The 19,225-nt window shown below is 44.9% G+C and overlaps 1 protein-coding gene across 7 annotated transcripts in view; it reads left to right on the top strand.

Annotated features, from left to right (window-relative positions):
• rxrgb (retinoid X receptor, gamma b) overlaps window positions 1-19,225 on the top strand; it is a 50,655-nt gene that overhangs the window by 12,920 nt on the left and 18,510 nt on the right. Inside the window, exon 4 of one of the 7 annotated variants that reach the window (XM_077017376.1) lies at window positions 11,468-11,546. The exons of 5 other annotated variants lie outside the window; for them this stretch is intronic. The gene's annotated coding sequence lies outside the window, so the exon portion shown is untranslated. Of the gene's footprint in view, window positions 1-1,369; window positions 1,630-11,467; window positions 11,547-19,225 lie in introns of those variants that run through there. One more of the 7 variants, XM_077017377.1, reaches the window with a different exon arrangement.

The raw sequence follows: 19,225 nt of genomic DNA on the forward strand, positions 1-19,225 counted from the left end.
GTCCTTAGATGACCGCAGCCAGAACTTCAATATTTTGACTTCTGTATTTCTTCATACACGCGCATCTTTAAAGCAGAGTCAGAAGCTGAAGGACAGGACACTTCCTGCTTCCTGTTTGGAGGATTGTATGGCAGGAGCAGGTCATGGTTCCCTTTGGCTGTGTGTTCTGGACCCGTGTGGTGTGGGTTGGTGAACATTCCTACCAATGTTTCTGTAGACTGCAACCATCATGGGAAGTGGAGATTGAAGTACCATTTGATAATACAAACACACACACACACACATACAGCAACACACACACACACACACACACACACACACACACACACACATACACACACACACATACACACACACACACACACACATACACACACACACACACACACACACACACACACACACACACACACACATACACACACACACAGGTGCACAGACACTCAGGAAGACATGTGGAAGGACCCTTCCAAGCCTGCTGGCAAGATACACTCGCCATAAGTCTGTGTGCGTGTGTGTGCGCACGTGTGTGTGTGTGTGTGTGTGTGTGTATGTGTGTGTGTGTGTGTGTGTGTGTGTGTGTGTGTGTATGTGTGTGTGTGTGTGTGTGTGTGTGCGCGTGTGCGCGCGTGTGTGTGTGTGTGTGTGTGTGTGTGTGTGTGTGTGTATTGTTGCCACTCCACTGGTCTGTTAGGCACATTCATCTGCTCCAAACACACTGACTGTTCAGGGCAATTTGGACAGAAGATTAGCTTCTCATGTACAGACACAGGGAACCTAAATCTGGTTTTCTTTCTAATTAGGTTAATTGTGCTCTTCTGGACATGCAGTGTACAAAGTATGTGTTATGCACACTGTTCCAAAGTCCAGTAAATTACTCATTTATTTCACCTGAATTTCTCCCCTTCTGATGTGAAGTGGGTGCTCCCTCTACTTTTAACATGCGCTCTTTGTGTCTGAGATCCACCGAGACGAAGTGTGTGCTCAGCCGCCGGGCTGAACCAGCATGTCGGCTTTCTCCTGCAGTGGAACCACATGCAGACCTGTGCTGTCAGACTACATTGCTGACTGTAATGTCTGTACACGTGGTTGTATAACCCGTGTGTGTGTGTGTGTGTGTGTATAGCCGTATAAATTCCACAGTCTCCTGGTTGTTAGTGTATCTGGATCACGCTCAGATTCCATCTGCAATCACAAGCTAATTCGTAATGTACAAAAACAGGTGTTGGGTAAAGCAACACTGACTACAGCTGTTAACCGAGAGAAGGCGTAGTAGAGTCAGTGCTGTGAGGTCCTTTTGTATCGCCCACTGAATTAGCTGTTGTCTTGTCCTGTCATTTCATTTTCGTCCTGATAGAAAGCATGTGTAGCTGAGGGTGCAAACCACACAGAGCTTTGGACCTGGGTCTTACATGACCAGACGTGCGCTGACCAGGAGACCACAGAACCAGCTCCTGGAGTCGGACGCCAGAAAACACACCTACCCTACTGCGTGACGGTCTGTCACACTACCCTGTCCATCGGGGGTGACGACCTCTATAATTCCACCTTCCACTCCATCAGCGTCCGTGAGTGAGGTTTGTCTGGTGCCTGCTCTTCCCAGGTGGAGCTGGCTGTCCTCGGGCGGAGGTACATCCACGTACACCTGTTTTCCTCTTTAGCCATTCTTAAGTCTTAAGCCAGTTTATTCACATTTTATATTCAGCAGGCTATCAGTCAAGTGTGTTCATTTGAATATTGGGACCATGCCCCAGCAGAGCTGTAATCTACACTGGGATATTGGGGACACGCCCCACCCATGTTTTTCAAAATATACTCTGAGATAATGAGAGTATGTTATATTACAACTGCAGATATCTTCAAACAGGCTTTGAAAACAACCGAATCAGAAAACGTTTGTGTTTGTTTTACGTCACACAATGCTGAGGTGGCACAAATAGCATTTAATGAAGCAGACATTTGTTTAAAATAATCAGAAAACAATTGTACTATCAGTATATTTTAAACCATAGATACTCCTTATCATGTTGAGTGCTGATATGCGCGACAGATGCAGCCAGGAAATAACATAAAATCTCTTCCTTACTGCCCCAGAGCTGGTGCTGCAGTGTTTCAGTACTGGTGCTGCAGTGTTTCAGTACTGGTGCTGCAGTGTTTCAATACTGGTGCTGCAGTGTTTCAATACTGGTGCTGCAGTGTTTCAGTACTGGTGCTGCAGTGTTTCAGTGGTAGTGCTGCAGTGTTTCAGTCCTGCTGTTGCAGTGTTTCAGTACTGGTGGTACAGTGTTTCAATGCTGCTGCTGCTGCTGCAGTGTTTCAGTGTTGGTGCTCCAGTGTTTCAGTCCTGCTGTTGCAGTGTTTCAGTACTGGTGGTACAGTGTTTCAGTGCTGGTGCTGCAGTGTTTCAGTGCTGGTGCTGCAGTGTTTCAGTACTGGTGCTGCAGTGTTTCAGTGGTAGTGCTGCAGTGTTTCAGTGCTGGTGCTGCAGTGTTTCAGTGGTAGTGCTGCAGTGTTTCAGTGCTGGTATTGCAGTGTTTCAGTGTTGGTGCTGGTATTGTAGTGTTTCAGTGCTGGTACTGCAGTGTTTCAGTGTTGGTGCTGCAGTGTTTCAGTACTGGTGCTGCAGTGTTTCAGTGCTGGTGTTGCAGTGCTTCAGTGTTGGTGCTGGTATTGCAGTGTTTCAGTGTTGGTGCTGCAGTGTTTCAGTTCTGGTGCTGCAGTGTTTCAGTGCTGGTGCTGCAGCGTTTCAGTGCTGGTGCTGCAGTGTTTCAGTGTTGGTGCTGCAGTGTTTCAGTATTGGTGCTGCAGTGTTTCAGTGCTGCTGATGCAGTGTTTCAGAGCTGGTGTTGCAGTGTTTCAGTGTTGTGCTGGTGTTGCGGTGTTTCAGTGCTGGTGCTGCAGTGTTTCAGTCCTGCTGTTGCAGTGTTTCAGAGCTGGTGTTACAGTGTTTCAGTGTTGGTGTTGCAGTGTTTCAGTGTTAGTGCTGCAGTGTTTCAGTCCTGCTGCTGCAGTGTTTCAGTGTTGGTGCTACAGTTTTTCAGTGTTGGTGCTGCAGTGTTTCAGTGCTGGTGCTGCAGTGTTTCAGTGTTGGTGCTACAGTGTTTCAGTGTTGGTGCTGCAGTGTTTCAGTGCTGGTGCTGCAGTGTTTCAGTGTTGGTGCTACAGTGTTTCAGTGCTAATGCTGCAGTATTTTAGTGTTGGTGCTGCAGTGTTTCAGTGCTAATGCTGCAGTGTTTCAGTGCTGGTGCTGCAGTGTTTCAGTGTTGGTGCTACAGTGTTTCAGTGCTAATGCTGCAGTATTTTAGTGTTGGTGCTGCAGTGTTTCAGTGCTAATGCTGCAGTGTTTCAGTGCTGGTGTTGCAGTGTATCAGTGCTGGTTTCTTTGGAATGCCACACCAGGTCCACATTTAAAATGTAATGGATGTTTAGCAGATTGCCCTAGTTTAGGATCATAAAATCATTATTATGTTTTTAATGTGTTTCTGAGATCTGATACACTTGCAGAGGTGCTCACATTCTATTCAACATTCAGCATTCAAGCTTTTTATCCTCATCAGCATTTGGAATGTGCATGCTAATATGTATGTTAATTTGCATGTTAATTTGCATGCTAATCTGTATGGTAATCTCACACAAATTCAAAGTGTCTTCCATCTTAGTTGTGGTGTTGACCTTTATGTACAAGCACACACACACACATGCACCTATGTACACACACACACACACACACACACACACACACACACACACACACACACACACACACACACACACACACACACACACACACACACACACATGTCTGTGTTGTGTGTGTGGGTTTGTGCATAGTTAATGGGCACTGCTGGTAACAGGAGGTTGGAAAGTCCTAATCTGAGCTGAAAACAGCTCCTGTTGGATTAGGGTGAGGATAATCCTGGGTAATCTGAGGATAGTCCTGGGTAATCTGCTAAATGCTGCTGGCTCTTCCCCCTGGTTCAGCCCATTCTGCCTTCTGTCTCTTGGGCACGTTTGCACCTGTGAATCACATGATGTGAGGCACGGGCAGTGGAGAGGTTGGACCTGACTGTGTGTGCTTCACACCTCCTCCTCTTCCTCCCAGTACGGACAGGCACTTTTACTTCAGGCTGTGTTTCCATCTGGTGGAGGAGCTTCTTGCTTCTGCTTGGCCTCCTTCAGAAGCTGTTTTACACACTAAACCACAGAGGCTGTTATGGCTGCTAGCATTCACTTGCCTTTCCACACACTCGTTTGCCAGAGGAAGAGAGCTTGAGGGAGAGAATGTGAGGGAGAGAGAGGGTGAGGGAAAGAGTGATGTAGAGAAAGTGAGACAGAGAGGGTGATGTAGAGAGTGGCTGGCCAGGGGTCTTAGATCAGCTTCACAGCTTCACAACTTCACAAACTTCATTCTTTGTGGCGTTTAGGGGCACTGCATTCTGTTTTGGATTAGGTGGTCCTGAGTTTTGTGGTGTGTGTGTGAGGGGGGGGGTTGTACTGTGTCTGAGGAAGTAATTTCCAAGCCTGTTTCTCTGGCATGTTTCTCTGTGGCCACACTGTCTCATTCTGTATGATTGTGATTGAGAGTGACTCTTGGCTTAACCAGAGGCTCCGTTTGGAACCCTACACTACCTTAACCATAACCCTACACTACCCTTAACCATAACTGTACACTACCCTAACCCTACACTACCTCAACCCTAATCCTACACTACCCTAACCCTACACTACCTTAACCCTAATCCTACACTACCCTAACCCTACACTACCCTAATCCTACACTACCCTAATCCTACACTACCCTAACCCTACACCACCCTAACCCTACACTACCCTAATCCTACACTACCCTAACCCTACACTACCCTAATCCTACACTACCTTAATCCTACACTACCCTAATCCTACACTACCCTAATCCTACTCTACCCTAACCCTACACCACCCTAACCCTACACTACCCTAATCCTACACTACCCTAATCCTACACTACCCTAACCCTACACTACCCTAACCCTACACTACCTTAACCCATCAGGTTGCTATCCCTCTCCCACGGTGCTTTTATGTGATAGAACACAGAGGCACTGTGCAGCACGGCACTGGACGTTTAAGAAATCAAAACGATTTTTGGTCATTTGGAAAGAAGCTTGTTTTCCTCTTAAAGCCTCTGAGTAGCAGGGTTGCCAACTCTCACGCATTGAGCGTGAGACACACGCATTTGACTGTCTTCACACGCTCTCACGACACACTTCCGATTTCTCACGCTGAAAGAAAAAATCTAGTTTATTTACCTCTGATCCATATCTATGATTCAATGAGTTATAATGGCGATATAATACTTAATTTGTGTACATTTTACACCCCTCCCCCTCCGGTAACAATTTATGTCGTCCCCCCCCCCTTCAACAATTTTGTCATTATAGACTCAGAGAAGTGATGTCATTATAGATTTAGAGTAGAGATGTCATTACAGACTCAGAGCAGAGATGTCATTATAGACTCAGAGAAGTGATGTCATAGACTCAGAGTAGAGATGTCATTATATGCTCAGAGTAGAGATGTCATTATAGACTCAGATAAGTGATGTCATTATAGACTCAGAGTAGAGATGTCATTAAAGACTCAGAGAACTGATGTCATAGACTCAGAGTAGAGATGTCATTATAGACTCAGTGTGGAGATGTCATTATAGACTCAGTGTGGAGATGTCATTATAGACTCAGAGAAGTGATGTCATAGACTCATTTTTTTGTATTTGACATTTTGATGCACGTTTGCCAGTCCAAGGGCCACCTGATTAGGACGTGGTGTTCAGATGCTGAGGGCCCTGCTGTTGGGGTGCTAATGACAGCACTGCATAACCACCTCCACCTACTCCATCTGTCCTGAATACACTCCACATTCCTGTCTGTCCTTAACATCCTCCGTCTGTCCTGAATACACTCCACATTCCTGTCTGTCCTGACCATCCTCCGTCTGTCCTGAATACACTCCACATTCCTGTCTGTCCTGAACATCCTCCGTCTGTCCTGAATACACTCCACATTCCTGTCTGTCCTGAACATCCTCCGTCTGTCCTGAACACACTTTCATGCTGCACAGGACCACCAAGCTCCCCCGTTGGCTATAGTTTATCCTGGAGGAACAGTAAAATCTTTTTGTTCTTGTTTGAGAGTGTTCTGGGGGAGGTGCAGGACACTGTCCTGACTCTGGCATGACACTAGCATTACACTGGCAAGAGACTGAATGTGGTGAAATGAAAATAACTAGGGATGCACCGAAAATTCGGCCACCGAAAATTTTCGGCCGAAATGGCTTAAATGTGCATTTTCGGTTTTCGGCCGAAATACTTTCATCACCGAAACAACACGGCCGAAACAATGTGCTGTGATGACGCAAGCAAAAATCGCCACCTGCACGCGCTTATTTGGATAAAGCTAGCAAAAAAGTTTTCCAGTGATGGCGCCAAGGCAAAAGACATTACACCAAAAATTATGGAACTCGTTGCCTTAGACGATCAGCCGTTCTCTGTCGTAGAGGATGTGGGATTTCGTAGGCTAATAGAGCACATTGAGCCCCGTTATGTTTTGCCGAGCAGACGACATTTCTCAGAAGCATGTTTACCTGAGCTGTTTAATGTTGTTGCAACTCACGTCACGTTTTTTGTGAGAGAATTTTTTTTATCTTTCAGGCCAGTCAGTTATAATTAAATTTAACTCGTATAAAATACATATATTTATACTCTCAGATAAAAACGGTCTGCAAGCGAGTTAAATTTAATTAGTGGTCGGCCGTTGTCAGCGTTATCGCCGTTAACGGCCCACCGCTAATTTTATTTTATAATATGCATTACTGTAATGTCAGTGCTAAATAAATATTTTCAAATCAAAGTTTGTAGTTGATTTATACTTTGAATAGCAATGACTTGATTTTAGTGAGGTTAGCCATAAATCCAATGTTACTAATAATTGGCATAATGTAGGCTATTTCGGTTTTCGGCTTTCGGCCTTGGTTTCGTCATTTTCGGTTTTCGGTTTCGGCTAAGAATTTTCATTTCGGTGCATCGCTAAAAATAACCCTCAAAATCTCATTACATTCAATACAAATTCCACACAAATTAATTGTGAAGATGACATTAGACATGACAACCAGTATTTGGCCACAACACATTTTAAATGTTACAAACAATGTGTCAACTGATCCTAAATACAAGACATATTCCCACTAGAACCACAAAGATAATTTTTTTGTCCATAGTGCTGGTTGGAGGGACACTCATGTCCTGTTTATGATGGTAGTGAATAAATAACAGCTAACCTTCTGTAATCTGTTGACCCAGTGCTGAGTATTGCTGATATGACTCCAGGAAGGTGGGAGTGAGTATCTTTAATGTGGTGTGCTTGTGTAAACTGGGGCCGCAGGGCCAGGCTCACCTCGTTCTGCTGTGTCATCATGGTTGCAAAACCACCTCAGCGTTCTTCTTTCTCATTCTGACACCTTCATTCCATCTTTATCTCTTACGTTCTTCCTCTGATAATAGATCTGTGGTTATGAGAGAGAGAGAGGGGAAGAAGCACAGAGAGGGGAGAGAGAGAGAGGGAGAGAGAGACAGAGAGAGAGAGGGGAGAAAGAGAGAGAGAGAGAAAAAGAGAGGGAGAGAGAGAGAGAAAGAGAGGATGAGAGAGAGAAAGAGAGAGAGGAAGAGAGAGAAGGAGGGTAATTTTAATAATTTTTATTTAGTACTCTTGTCACATACTTTGTAATTATTGTTGCTTTTATTTTATTGGTTTTTTTTTTGCTATTGTAATGCCTTGGTAATATTGTTGTAAAATATGAATCTTGAATCTTGGGAGGTAGAGAGAGAGAGAGAGAGAGAGAAAGAGAGAGAGAAAGATGGCAAGGGCAACCTCCTACTTAATGACACAAAGAGAGTGACAGAGTAGACTGGAACCAGCAATCCCAGCCCCTCCCTACAGTACCCACAAGAGCTGTTGATGTGTTGAGGGTGTGAACAGACACTCTGAACTGAAGGTGACTGTGTGTGTGTGTGTGTGTGTGTGTGTGTGTGTGTGTGTGTGTGTGTGTGTGTGCGCATGTGCTTGTGTGTGCGTGTGGACGCTTATGTGTGCAAATACACCTACTTAAGGAACAGGCTCTCTTTTGTGTAGGAAAAAGACCAGATTTTCTAATACTCGGTGTCGTTGCCCAGCGTCCACACTGAGAGCACGCTGGCTCCTCCGTGCTGCTCGCCGTGGTCTCAGCGGTGCTGTGAAGCAGCGTTGAGGCTGATGGGTCCTGAGTCACTACGCTCCGAGTGGCTCTGGAGCCCTGCAGAACTGTCTGGATTCTCACGGTGCGGCCTCCTCCGGTTTATGAGGCATCTGCTTTGTGTTAAATGAAATTTCAGAACTCGAAACTCTGGAATTGGCCTCTCATTTCTTACAGAGAAAAATATTGTTAACGATATTTGGCGAGAACTCAAACTGAGCTCAAACTCAGACTGTAAGATGATGTGTTTTTGTAAGCACTCACGAGTATTGGACTCCTCACTTGTGTAAGCGTATGTGTCATACTGCTGTTGTATTTTTGCGCAGATCTGGCCAATCAGTCGTATCAGTTTTGATCAACTCTAAACTCCCATGAGCACAGTGGACAGCATGTCTGCTTCTCAGTGGGTCAGGGGTTCGTGGTCCTGTCTGGGTGGAGTTTCCCTGTGCTCTCCGTGTCTGTGTGGGTTTCCTCTGGGGTCTGGTTTCCTTCCACAGTCCAAAAACATGTAGGTTATGTAAAAATTGACTACCCTAAAAATGTCCTGGTGGAAGTGTGTGTGTGAATAATTGTATGTCTGCGTGTCCAGTGGTGGAAGGTGCTCTGTCCTGGTGTGGTGTCCTCTCTCCCCTCCCTGTACCCGGTTCAGTCCCCCAGGGGGTGATGGTTTCTGGTTTAGACTGTACACTGTGTGCAGTTGACTGCTGCTTCTCTCTGTGTGTGCCTGGATGTAAAAGCCGTGTGTTGATTGTACAATGTCCTAGCTTCTGAGAAGGTGTTACGTTCTCTCATTTATTCATGTGCTCCTGCGTTATCTCACCTCAGCAGAGGTTTGCAGGACCTTCTGTTGTGTGACCTGGCACCCGCAGAGCAGAGCAGAGAGCCCCTGGGTCAGGATGTCCTGGTCTCGAGGGAACGTGCTCCTGCTCTCCAACCCATGCTGAGCTGAAGAGCCTCCCAGTACTGCCCCAAAGGCCTGGATCTAATGAATATTGACATTCTCAATTACTGTGGTCTGTGATATTTTCTTAAGGCAATTTCAGCGTGCCATTGTAGAGTATGGTCATCTTATGCAAAACAAGAATATACTAAAGCTGCATCAGTGTCGGCGGTTCATCTGCAGTGGTGCATTGCCTCTGTGGTAGAGGGAAGTCTTGGTAGTAGTATGTCCTGATAGAGGTATGTCCTGGTCCTGGTATGTCCTGGTAGAAGTATGTCCTGGTAGTGGTAAGTCCTGGTAGAGGTATGTCCTGGTCCTGGTATGTCCTGGTAGTGGTATGTCCTGGTAGTGGTAAGTCCTGGTAGAGGTATGTCCTGGTCCTGGTATGTCCTGGTAGTGGTATGTCCTGGTAGATGTATGTCCTGGTAGATGTATGTCCTGGTAGAGGTATGTCCTGGTAGAAGTATGTCCTGGTATGTCCTGGTCCTGGTATGTCCTGGTAGAAGTATGTCCTGGTAGAAGTATGTCCTGGTAGAGGTATGTCCTGGTAGAGGTATGTCCTGGTAGATGTATGTCCTGGTAGAGGTATGTCCTGGTAGATGTATGTCCTGGTAGAGGTATGTCCTGGTAGAAGTATGTCCTCGTAGAAGTATGGCCTGGTCCTGGTATGTCCTAGTAGTGGTATGTCCTGGTAGAGGTATGTCCTGGTAGAGGTATGTCCTGGTAGATGTATGTCCTGGTAGAGGTATGTCCTGGTAGAAGTATGTCCTTGTAGAAGTATGGCCTGGTCCTGGTATGTCCTAGTAGTGGTATGTCCTGGTAGATGTATGTCCTGGTAGAGGTATGTCCTGGTAGAAGTATGTCCTGGTAGAGGTGTCCACTGCTTGGTAGTAGTCCTTGGGTTAGGTAACAACTCTTAAAGAATAGTAGAGGACACAGAATCATCATCAGTGTTGCGAATAACGCCGTTAAAAATAACAGCGTTAGGTAACGGAGTCATTTTGTCAGTAACGGGATAATATAATTAATTACTTTTCCTGTTGTTACAACGCCGTTGACGTTACTGGTCATTAAAAGCGGTGCGTTACTATATATTGATACACTAACAGTAATCCGAGCGGACCACTGCCCAGGCTAGTGAGGAGTAACAGATCTCGATAGGTCACAGTTCTCGGTGTAACACCTGTTTAACTTAACAAGTCAGTAAGTGATTGGCTAAGGCAGCGTTATGGTAGCCAATCAGAGCCAGTGTTTTTACACGCGTGCCGAAGCACACCAGTGACACATGACACAAACGGAGAAATGGCAGAAATGGCGAGTCAGGAGCAAGCCGAAGAACAATTAGCATTTTCAAGGTGGCGATATAAACATTATTTGAAAATACTTGAAGGTCCTGAATGTCTACCAGACTGGGTATTTGATTTATTTAATTAAGAGTAGTTAAGTTTACTTCTGTTGTGAACAAACCAGTTGTCTCAGGTTGAGAGAATTTAATTTAATTTGATAGTGTGACGGTGGCGGAGCAGCGAAGGATGAGACACGGAATCCTTCCTTGGCGACAGACGTCACTTTTATTTGAACAGATATAGCGCAGTAAGCGCACAAAAAACATATAGACATGCACACACAACATGCAGACTCAGACAACGACGAGCACAGGACACTGCGCGAACGCACATTAAGTAGACAAACCACATAAACCCCACGTGATTACGAGACCAGCCACAGGTGAGACGATGATCACAAGACATAACCGCACCCACGGAGATCCACAGACGCAGACTAGGAGACGTAGACGACGTAAACACACGCCCAAAAGGGAGGGGCCCGGGGTCCTCAACGTGACAGATAGATGTAAATCAGACCTGGGCAAACCACGGCCCGCGGGCCACATCCGGCTCGTTGTGCGTCCCTGTCCGGCCCGCGAGAGGCCAATCATAAATGAAACAAATATATATGTCGTGCGTGCAATACAACTGTGATGCTTTTATTTTGAAATCGCTACGATTGTGTTAGCGGAACATTTACGTGACGAATTTTAATGTTGCATTGTGTTCCAGGTTTGAAATGTGCTGGAATTTAGGCTAAAGTACTTGAAAATGCTTGAAATTGTGACTGTATATGCTTGAAATTGTGACTGTATTTCGATTCACAACAAATAGCTGACTGAACAGGGGGGTCATTCCAGAAAGCGGATTTAGTGACGAAACTGGGTAAGTAAACTCAGAGTTAACGAAAACTCCGGGTTTTCCGTTCCAGAAACCGAGCTTAGAGAGAACCTGAGTCAGCTGGGAAATATTGAAATGGACCTTGAAAGTGCCGTAGAAGTGATTTAAAGGTAGGTTTAAGCCTGGTTTATATTTGACGCGGCGCGAGGGTCCGCGCGGCGAAAATGACGTAATTGCGGTGACTCCGCCCGGGACTCGCGTGCTGTCGATAAACAAAGTCATGTTTGCAGGGTTTTTACATCTTTACAAGGTGGAATTAGAGCACTTGTACGTCACTTTCAAGGTCCATTTCAATATTTCCCAGCACCAATTTCAATATGTCCCCTCCAGATTTATATTGACCCCATCCGAAATCTAGCATCTACAACAGGGGTCACCTACCTTTTTGAAGTTGGGAGCTACTTCTTGGATACCAATTATTGCGGAGGGCTACCAGAAGGAAAGTTGTTGAGCGGGGGGTGGGGGGGGGGTGGCGAACGAAAGTTGTTGAGCGGGGGGGGGGGTGGATTGGGTTCATGTGCGCGTGTCAATTGCTAAGCGGGAAGACCGCTAGCAACCGCGGACAATCGCTAATAGCAGCAAAAACATAAACGATGCAGCGCTTTGGTGCATGGCAATATAGTGAGCTGTTTTTAAAACAAGCCCGCGGGCGACTCATAACGTCCTCGCGGGCGACATGGTGCCCGCGGGCACCACGTTGGTGACCCCTGATCTACAAGCATAAACGTATATATTGTACAGCTTGGTCCCCCTCACTTCAGAATTTCCATCTGCGCCGAGGCACAGAATGTGACGCGGCAAGTATAAACGCCTCTGCCGTTCGCAGAAGTTCGTGCGAGGTGGGCGGAGCCACCGCGATGATGTCATTTTCGTTTATGTGGCCCTCTGACACAATTCAGGTTTCTCATGTGGCCCCTTGTAAAAATTAAATGCCCACCCCTGATGTAAATGCACTTTATATAGTGTAACTGTTTGCTTTTTTTTTTTTTTTACAAAGATTATAAAGGATTTTATCCTGCACTGGTCTGTTGATGTGCAATAAATATCAAAAGTTAAACACCTTTCTGATCTACTCATTTAAACTGACTGTGAAAACTGGTTTTTCAAAAAATCCTTATTCATTGGCATATAATTTTTTTTTTACTGTAATGCAAATAGAGTAATTCAGTCACTAACTCAGTTACTTTTATGAACAAGTAGTGAGTAACTATAACTAATTACTTTTTTAAAGTAACGTTCCCAACACTGATCATCGTGCAGGGGTCCAGTACCAGATTAGTCCAGTTGGTCCAGTACTGGCCAGATTACTGTGATTGATGTGACTTCCTATAGTCAGCAGTCCTGTAGGATGTAGCTTAGCAGGTCCATATCACATGCTTCCTTAATGACAGGAAATTTAGCAACTAGTGAAAGTGGTTTTATATCCTGACATGGCTGTGGCAGTCAGCATTTGTAGAGATAATTCTGTGGTCAAATGTCTATTTGTCACCATATACTTACTGCTGATGATAACACACTCACCATTCCACACACCTGTCAGTGCAGGTTCAGGTACCATGACATGTTGGGAGGTCACTTGGAAGAAGTCACCTGAAGCCTTCCTCTAGTGGATTTCATATGTCCACTTTTTCTATTAAAGTTGTAACACTAATGTACTAATGTTACCATCAAAACAAGCTTGCGATTAGCATGACAAAATTGCGATTAGCATACAAGCTTGATAATGAGATGTACCACATTTCCTGCTTTGCATTGAAGTGTATAAAATATTGGTTTTGCAATACGTGTTGGTGAAGGCGAAATAAAGAGAGGGAGAGAGACAGACAAGAGAGGGAGAGAGACAGACAAAAGAGCAAAAGAGAGAGACAGAAAAGAGAGCAAGAGAGGGAGAGAGAGAGAGAGAGAGAGAGAGAGAGAGAGAGAGAGAGAGAGTTTACAACAGGACAGGCTATGGGTCAGCTGGGTTCATTGGCAGTTGTTTGTGTGTGTGTTCATGCATATATACACTACTCACAGAAAGTTTGAGATATTTGGCTTTTGGGTGAAATTTCAGGATGAACCTAAAATGCACTCTGATCCTTACAGGTGAACTTAATGTGATCTTCTCTAAACTTTTGAATGCACATGTCCAACTGTTCAGTGTTTCAATACTTTTTGCACAACATGCTGTTCTCTAAGAAGGAGCTTAATGGCAAAATTTACGGCAGGTGTTTTATCCCTGAATTGACCAATACATTTCCTGGTTCACATTTTGACATCATGTGTCAAAGACAAAACCTAACAATTAATCAACAGTACAGCGCTGTTGTGAGGCTTCAAACAGGACGTTCTCAGACGGAAGTGACCACTGAGCTCAGAGTGTCACAGAGTGTCATCAGCCGGTTGCAACAGAAAGACTGGAAGAGTCACAAAAAGACACAGAAAGGTCCTTTGCTGAAAGTCAATTCACGCTGAGAAGAAATGATGGTCGCCAACCATGTTGGAAACGCCAAGGGGAGCACTATGCACCAGACACCTGCTGTCACCAGACGAGCCGTTGGTGGTGGAGGTGTTGTAGTCCGGGCAGGTGTGTGTAGTCAATACAGAACTGCCATTACTTTGTGACGAGCCCATACTACTTAAATAACATCATCAATCCAGTCATTGTCCCTCTGCATGATCAACACAGGCCAAATTTCATCTTCATGGATCCCTAATGATGCTCATCGAGATCACATCATTAGGGAACGACTGCTGGAAACTGGGGTACCTCAAACAGAGTGGCCTAACTTTCTCCAGACCTGAAGCACATAGAAAATCGATGGGATCAGGTGTGTGGAGGCTCGTAAATCTGTACCCCAGAACCTCTATGACCTGAGGGCCGCCCTTCAAGAAGAGTGGGGTGCCATGACTCAGCAGACAATAAGATGACTTTTGAACAGCATGAGATGTTGTTGTCAAGCTGTAGTTGATACTCAAGGGCACACGACAAGTTATTGGGACACTGATGTTTTTTGTTGGGTATATGCCCACCACTGTTGTTGGCTTTTGTTTCAGTAAATTGTTTGAGATTAGGAAATCACCATTGAGATTAGGAAATCATAGGAAAACCACCAATGTTTCTACTTTAATGCCCTACTTTCATAATATAATATCAATGTAGCGTCAACGTTTTACGTTATCCATAAATTTAACCCGAAAGCCAAATATGTGTGTGTGTGTGTGTGTGTGTGTGTGTGTGTGTGTGTGTGTGTGTGTGTGTGTGTGTGCGTGTGTGTGTGTGTGTGTGTGTGTGTGTGTGTGTGTGTGATTTTTCTGCCACATGCTCTGAAGGAAATGTAATTGTTGATGCTGAGAACTTACAAAACTTGTGATCTGACAGTGTGTCTCTGCACTGAAGCCCTGGTGGACCTATAAATTCTCTTCCCTTTTTTAGACGTAAGCATTATTCCAAACTCACAAGTCAACATGAGAGTAAAGCATGGGAGTGAATTTTATGATTATAGCCTGTCACTGTACTGAGATATCAAAGAGATGACAGAGATAAGATAGAGTGAAGAAAATAAAGGTTCTTTTGGCTTATGCTAATCTGCAGAGTTTGTACTAACAGAGTGGTTCCTTGTAGGAAAGCATGGCAGGGTCACGGTGCTGCCTCTCACAGTGCTGCCTCTCACGGTTCTGCCTCTCGCAGTGCTGCCTCTCACGGTTCTGCCTCTCGCGGTGCTGCCTCTCACAGTGCTGCCTCTCACGGTGCTGCCTCTCACGGTTCTGCCTCTCACGGTGCTGCCTCTCACGGTTCTGCCTTTCACAGTGCTGCCTCTCACGGTTCTGCCTCTCACGGTGCTGCCTCTCACGGTTCTGCCTCTCACAGTGCTGCCTATCACGGTGCTGCCTCTCATGGTTCTGCCTCTCACAATGCTGCCTATCACGGTGTGCCTCTCACTGTTCTGCCTCTCACAGTGCTGCCTCTCATGGTTCTACCTATCACGGTGCTGCCTCTCATGGTTCTGCCTCTCACAGTGCTGCCTATCACAGTGTGCCTCTCACGGTTCTGCCTCTCACAGTGCTGCCTATCACGGTGCTGCTTATCACGGTGCTGCCTCTCACGGTTCTGCCTCTCACAGTGCTGCCTATCACGGTGCTGCCTCTCATGGTTCTGCCTCTCACGGTGCTGCCTCTCACAGTGCTGCCTCTCACGATGCTGCCTATCACAATGCTGCCTCTCACGGTTCTGCCTCTCACAGTGCTGCCTCCCATCAGAAATTTATCTGAGCTCTGGCCATCATATGACCTTCAAGTCATTATAATATAGTGAACTCTGAACAAGCAACATTTTACAGTACAACAGTTATTAAATATTCAACATACAAGGCCAATGATGGAGAGCTATGCAGCCATATTAGTGAGCATATGATGCTTCTTTATTGTTAGTAACCTTAACAAGGTGTTGAGTATTAGTGAGCATATGATACTTCTTTATTGTTAGTAACCTTAACAAGGTGTTGAGTATTAGTGAGTATATGATGCTTCTTCCCTGTTGGTAACTTTGACCAGGCACTTTCTGCAGCCAGTACTCAGATTGTGACAGATTCAGGTTTGAGCTTCCACTCAGGTCCAGACTGTTGGGGGAATGCCTGTTCAGTCCAGGTGTGTGTGTGTGTGTGTGTGTGTGTGTGTGTGTGTGTGTGTGTGTGTGTGTGTGTGTGTGTGCGCGCGCGTGTGTGTGTGTGTGTGTGTGTGTGTGTGCGTGTGTGTGTGTGTGTGTGTGTGTGTGTGCGCGCGCGCGCGCGCGCGCGTGTGTGTGTGTGTGTGTGTGTGTGTGTGTGTGTGTGTGTGTGTGTGTGTTTTAGGGCTGCCAAAAACGATTATTTTTATAGTCGACTAATCACCGATTAATTTTTATGATTAGTCGACTAATCGGATCGTGCGTTAATTGAATATAAAACATACAGCTTATCACACTAGAATGCAACTGCTATTATATAATCATTAGATTTCAGCTAAAAATAAAAACAATTAAGATCATAGTTCATTAAACCTTTAATGAAATATGCAACTTGTTGTTAAAATAAGTATAAGGCACTGGCTTAAACAACGCAAAAATAAATCCAATAATAAAGAATTTTTTTTTTTAGGTTTTTCTTTCTTTCATTTGTCTCTGGCATCAAACGTAGCTACATATAAATCAAATTAGGTAGGTACCTGAAACTAAGGAATTATTCACAAAAATAAAGTTTTGGTCTCATTGACGTTACAGAAAACACACGAATGCGTGCTAAGGCTAATGAAACAAATCGCCATCACTAATGTTATCTTTTACAGTTACCACGATAAGTAGGGGTGGGCGGATCGATATTTATATCGATAGTATCGATACAAAGGTGAGGATCGGTATCGGATCGATACCATGGCGAAAATATAGATTCTTTTGCTGCAGTTTAGAGGTCTGCGCGGGACTACTTTTTTAATCCTGCTCCCGCTTGTTTTAATCCCGCTCCTGCCAAAAAATCGCTTGTTTTAATCCCACACCCGCCCGCCACATACACATTTCTGTCGCCCCCGCCCGCAATCCTAATATGAATCGAATTAATTAGATTTAGTACTTGAAATTTTCTTATGTATTTATTAAAACAGCAATATAGCGATGGATCGCGCTGTCCCATTTCTTACCACAGTCCAAACACATGCCGTCAGTGACGTACACCAACACTTTCTGATATCAATCACAACAAGCCGATTTCCCTCTCCATTAATTACAATGGAATATGACTTCCATACATCAGACTTTCCTGTAGTTGGCTTAATTGTGGTGTATTCGCCTGTTTTAATTGAATTTTCCACAGCTGAAACTGCTTGACCGTCTACAGCAGGGGTCGGCAACCTATGGCACGCGTGCCACCATTGGCACGAGGCATAATCACTGGCACGCGACACACTGGACCAGCATCAGCAAAAATATATATGATTTAATATAAATTATTATATTAATGGATTATACTTTCGCGAGTAAAAAGTATAGACACTTTTTACATTTCAAGTAAAAAGTATCGCCCCCCCCCCCCCCCCCCCCCAACAGTTTGGAAGTATCGTATCGGTATCGTATCGATACCAAAATTCCGAGTATCGCCCACCCCTAACGATAAGTAAGTACAAAGTTAGCGCTCTGTTTACGGTAACGTTAGCAGCTAACTAGCGATTTAGATTACAGAGATGACGGTCCCTTTTCATCATTGTCATAATAAGCCACAACATGCTTCAGGTGCTCGTACATCGCGGTTGTGCTGCCGTGGAAGGAAAGTTCTGCCTTGCAGATATTGCACGCGTTTCGGAACCCGGTTACGGAAAATGATCCCACACTTTTGAGTTCCGTAGCCGGGTAGCCATGATACCAGTCTGTATAATGTCCTGGGATATCGTCCACTGTCTACCTCGGTTTCCACTACTGCACATGTGCGTTAGGGACAGAAAGGCAGACGCGACCGCAGCAGTATGGAGAGAAAAAAAAAACACGACGCATCGACTATTAAATTAGTCGTCGACTATTTTAATAGTCGACATAATCGTGACTAGTCGACTAATCGTGGCAGCACTAGTGTGTTTGTGTCTGTGTCTTAATCAGGATTTCAGTTTTTATGATGGTGTCATATTGACTATATACCCACACACTATATCACTGCAGCCTTACATATTTTAATATTTAAATATATAGCTTGTTGTAATATACATATTTAGTATGTAATAATATGTAGGTTTTAGGACATCATATGGTATGGCAGCACAAACACTAGTGCCAGACACGGACTAATATTACAACTAATATCTGCAGCAGCGTGTACAGGTTGTGCTCACTGGTCCACTGGTACAGAAGTGTAGAATGGAGCTGCAGAGCATGAAGGATTATGGGTGAGTTCCAGGAAGCAGGTTTGACTGAACAACCTTATGGGCTGGGACAGAGCTAGGTTCCCCATCCTCCTCCTATCTCTCTCTTTCTCTCCCCCTCCCTCTCTATTTCCCTTCCTTTCTTGCTCCCTCTTTCTCCCTCCCACTTTCTCTCTCTCTCTCTCGCTCTTTCTCTCTCTCTCTCTCTCTCTCTCTCTCTCTCTCTCTCTCTCTCTCTCTCTCTCTCCCTTCCTCCTCTTGTGTTCAACCCTTGGTGTTTCTACACAGCTGCTGTGCTGGTGGATAAACCAGTTGGAGATCCTTTCCCAGGCCCAACAGGCTTTAGTGGCGTGACGGATCAGACGTGGGCTTCTTCCGGGACGCAGCTGTGTGTTTTAAGAGAGTGTGTGTGTGTGTGTGTGTGTGTGTGTGTGTGTGTGTGTGTGTGTGTGTGTGTGTGTGTGTGTGTGAGTATGTACTGTATGCAGCTCATATGGGCGCGTTTACATGTCAGTGTGCTGGTTATGGAAAACCACCATTCAGCTGTAGGAATGAGTGGAGCATTCACACTAAATGGGACAGTTTTCAGTTTTTTATGTTCTCTCTCTGTTCTCTCTATCTCACTCTTTCTCTTTCTATCCCTCTTTCTTTTTCTCCCATCCCCCTCTCTCCCTGTCCATCTTTCTATCTTTCTCAGTATTATTAGTTAGTCTGCCTGAGGCTTATTGAATTTCAGTGTGTCCCTATGCTGTTACTATGATTAACACTTACCGATTCAAACATTACATTACAGCCCAGATATCTGTGCACTGTGGCCTGGGTTATTGTTATATGAACCTATATGATCTGTATGATGTATCTAATCTAATCTATTTTTAAAGCTGTTTACTTTCTGTTTTTGCACATGATAGACATTAGGAATGTACAAATG

The sequence above is a fragment of the Brachyhypopomus gauderio genome, chromosome 9 (genome assembly GCF_052324685.1).
Source record: "Brachyhypopomus gauderio isolate BG-103 chromosome 9, BGAUD_0.2, whole genome shotgun sequence".
NCBI lineage: Eukaryota > Metazoa > Chordata > Actinopteri > Gymnotiformes > Hypopomidae > Brachyhypopomus > Brachyhypopomus gauderio.